Source organism: Schistocerca americana, chromosome 2, assembly GCF_021461395.2.
Source record: "Schistocerca americana isolate TAMUIC-IGC-003095 chromosome 2, iqSchAmer2.1, whole genome shotgun sequence".
Taxonomy (NCBI): domain Eukaryota; kingdom Metazoa; phylum Arthropoda; class Insecta; order Orthoptera; family Acrididae; genus Schistocerca; species Schistocerca americana.
The window spans coordinates 1,016,232,369-1,016,236,809 of record NC_060120.1 but is presented as its reverse complement, the minus strand read 5'-3'; positions in this window follow the sequence as shown (position 1 = coordinate 1,016,236,809).

Here is a 4,441-nt window from a genome sequence, read left to right as displayed (position 1 = left end):
TTGGTTATTGCCACTACGTTGCTTCCTCCTAATTCTTCCATTCCTAAGATTGTGGAAACAGTGCGACCTTGGGCCTCTGAAAAGCATACCACAAGTCCGCAGATTTATCCAAAACTACGCTGAGATATTACTTTCCAATGTCCTTTTTCAGACTGACTTTGAAATGTGGGTGAAGAAAGTTTCTAATCACACCACTACACTTGTTTCTATGCTAACGCATTAAGAGACATGGTCAGCACCTTTAAAACACCTGTTTGAAAGACTGCAGAGGTGATCCACAGATCTTACTGCGCAATGGTTAGCCGCAAACAAACTTCTGCAACACGGACTTCATTTGATTGGCTAACTGTATGTGAATCTGGTTTCAACTGCCCCTGAGAAGAAAAGGATGTTTCGGGTTTTTGAGTTATTGAGTAAATCCAACAGTCGCGAATTTAAATTGCACTGGTAAAACGACATTGTGCACTAGAAGTGATGGTGAGGATCTCAAAAAGCTAGTCTTTCTATTGTTTGTTGTTAAGCCACTTTTTCGAAACTTTTGGGTATATTTTTCATCCTTTTGTTCGACATTTTTGATGACGTAACTAACAGAAAACAACTGCACCACAAAGATTAACAATTTAACACTATGCACCGACGCGACAGCTCAGCTTCGGTCCAGAGTAACTTGTAAATTCAATTCTAAAAGCAAAGACCTAAAACTAGAAAAGATTGTTAAATTGTGTTTAGTCAGGGTAAATGTGTAAGCGAAATCTGATAATTAAACATACCGCATATGCAGTAAGCACATGAATGATAGACTGTAGGGGAGGGGGGGGGGGGGGCGCTGAACCTCATTCACATCGTTAGTATTATGTGCTGTCGGAGAATGATATCAAAGCACTGAAAGGTATTCTAATTCATTTGTTAGATCCTGACCTTGTGAGCTGTCATGGTTTAAACTTGAGAGGAATGAACAAGCATGTGATTGTTGAATAGCTTTATAACTTTGGCCAAATCGTATTACGACAATCATTCATATAAACATATTTCTCGCAGGGCAAGATGGTGTGTATAGATGACGTCATATTTCATAGGTATTGTGTAATATGCACGTATCGTCGAAATGGACGTGTGGGAAGAAGGGAGTTAAATTTAAGTCTCATCATAATTTAATCGTAGAAGTTAGCTCGAGCCCTATTGTTGCAAGTTTACGATTTTATACACTAATTTCTTAAGGGAAACATTGCATTGAACAGAAAAATGTTGTTGCAGACGACAATCCACAGATCCATTAAAAATTCGTTTACCACTAAACGCAAAATTTCACCAGTTGATAGTGTGTAAAATCCGTCAAATTCAGCGGAAAATCCACTAACTTGGCAAAATGTTGCACTGTAGGTGCTCGATGAAAACTTGTCGGAGGGGGGGGGGGGACAAGCTATGTTGGGGCATGTGGCCTTTCCTGCAATCTGGGAATGTCTCTTTATTCATTATAGAATTCTCTCACTTTCTAGCAATAGTTATCAGTTGAGACGGGATTATATTCATTTCCATATTTGGCTCCTTTTCACTGGTTATTGCCTATTTTAACTAGAAACTACGAATAATGCATATTTTTAGTTTTGTTTACAATATTTTAAAAATTTAGACGGGTGGTCACTAGCTCGATCTAATTTTGATGTCTCACAGATTGACCACGACCTAGAAGTGCCTGCAATCGCTAACCGTGTCACATTTTCCTGCAGGTCTTGTCCAACTCCGTCGGACTGCGCAACGGACATGAATGGATGCAGCTGATCAGAGTCGTATCTAGAGGTATCAGGGATCAAATATCACTCAACTGCACTCGCCCCAGACCATTACAAAGCCTCCCCCTGTTTGAATAGTCCCCTGCTGACACGCAGTGTCCATGGATTCATGAGGTTGTCTCTATACCCGTACACGTCCATCCACTCGATACAACTTGAAACGAGACTCGTCTGACCAGGCAACATATGTGCAGTCGTCAACAGTCCTATGTCGGCGTTCACGGGCCCAAGCGAGGCGTAAAGCTTTGCGTCGTGCAGCTGTCAAGGGTAAACGAGCGAGCTTTGGGCTCCGAAAGCCCATATCGATGATGTTTCGTTGAATGGTTCTCAAGCTGACATTTAAATGTGCAGCAATTTGCGGAAGGGTTGCACTTCTGTCACGCTGAACGTTTCTCTTCATTCATCGTTGGTCCCATTCTTGCAGGATTTTTTACCCTCCGGCAGGCGCGCCCACTGTTGTTACACGGGCAGGCGAGCGTTGTAAAATTTACAACATGGTCATTTGTCAGCAAAAACAAACTTGTCTTACAGAAACTATTATATTTACTGAAGAAAGCTGTTCATATTCTCTATCTTCAACGTTTATAACAAAAGCTTTTGCTCTTTTAGGTCATTAACTAACAATTTCACCAGTTTTTCTGACATGTTCACTATCGTAACAATTTTCACAGCCTATTTGTCTGCTAAGTAATTACGGCAATGCTCAGAAAAATGAAAAAGTATCCAATTCCCACCTTGTAATTCTTGAAATGGAGTATCAGGCACACATTTCAGCTACAACGTCAACTCCATCTTTTGTCATGTTGTACTCAATTATGTTTTCAGGTTTGAGTGTTTCTTCACCCACTGTCGCCATGTCATGCACAGCAGACAAAAGTTTGATAGCACAGCTTTTAGAAGGAGCATTTGAAATTAATGTCATATCCTACTGAAATCCAAACATTGCACTTCCAAATTCTTTTCTTTTGTTTGGGAGAAATTCTGGAAGAATTTCACTTCGATCTTCGTACCAATACAAGTGACAGTCTTCTGCAGCAAATATTTAGAAAGGAGGCAGCTATTGTAGCAATAGTCAGTCGTAAGGATCCTGCTAGAATTTTCTATAGGCACCACATATCTTTCACTATGTCCTCAGGAGCATTAGATACCCGATATTGCCGCAATAAACCTACAGATTAATACAATAAAATGTTTTTGCATCAGACAGAGAAAATATTTTTGTCCCATACTTAGCCGGTTGGCCGGGTATGTACTGAATCCATCTACAGCATTTCATCTATCGTGGTGAATTCACCAGGCTGTATGAACATTGACAGTTAGCAGCAAAAAGATCCAATACTGTACGAACTGCAACCACTTTACCAGTTTTTCTCCTGTCATTCCTCGTTCCCATATCAACAAACCGCATACAGCTTAGAAAAAAACAGAAACCTATTGTAACTCACTTCAGACCTAAGCAGTAGCATTCATGTTCCATCGGCTGCCCACAGTTCCAGTACATTAGCATGATGGCATTTTCTTCTTCTTCTTCTTCTTCTTCTTCAAGAAAAAAAATCCCGAACATAGTCATTATTTCGTCACTTTATTACCTCTTTTGCGCGAGAACTGATGTGTGTCTTGCTGTTTATTTATATAGGTATTTGTATAGTTTACGATTTCATCAATAAAGTCAAGGTCAGTTACTTTCAAAAAAGCACTAACTTCATCAGTTATCCCCATTACATTCCTCTTCACATCTGATGGAATTTGCACAATTTTTTTTCTGTTGGTTTTTGATGCTTTAGCACACTCGCTTTTACACCAACGTGATACTTTGTCTTTTCAATAAAGAACCCTCGTACATCTACTGTCTCTTCGGGATCATCACTGTCAGATTCACTGCCATGATTCTATTAAGTGTTTTCATCTCTCAGATCTATTTTACTTTCCTCCAAGTCTCAGAAGTCTGGATAGACTTTATCATCACTGTCTTCGAACAGTTTGCGAATTTTTTCGTGTGATACACATTTCAACAACACATCGAAGAATTGAAATGAATAAATACATTCAGATGTTGGTGTAACCAAAGTAACGTTTAAATTGCACCTATAAAAACTAAAAAAAGCAACGAGCAAGTATAGTTAACTTTTCAGTTAACTTACCTCTGGTCATTGACAGCTGGAACAAAGCTTCCAACTGTCACACCAGCAGGCGCGCGTTGTGCTTCTTACAATATTCGACACGTCGTTGCTTACAGTTCAGAAAACAAACTGAGAAAGCTAACCGAAGGAACTGAAGCCACTTTAACATAGTCAAGAAAACGTCAACAATGGAATACATGGCAGCAATGGCGCAATAGCTCAAGGTTACGATCAGGCATAAAAACTGCTACGGTTGTACTTTTTACAACAGCCTGCCCGCTCAACGGTTTATCAGCCGCAGCGATGTCGGAGATTTTATGTTTTACCGGATTCCTGATATTCACAGTAGCTACACAAGTGAAATGGTCTTACGGGAAAATCCCCACTTCATCACTATCTCGGAGATGCTGTGTACCATCGCTCATGCGCTGACTATAACACCACGTTCAAACTCACTTAAACCTTGATAACCTGCCATTGTACCAGCAGTAACCGATCTAACATCTGAGACAGACACATGTTGTCTTAAAT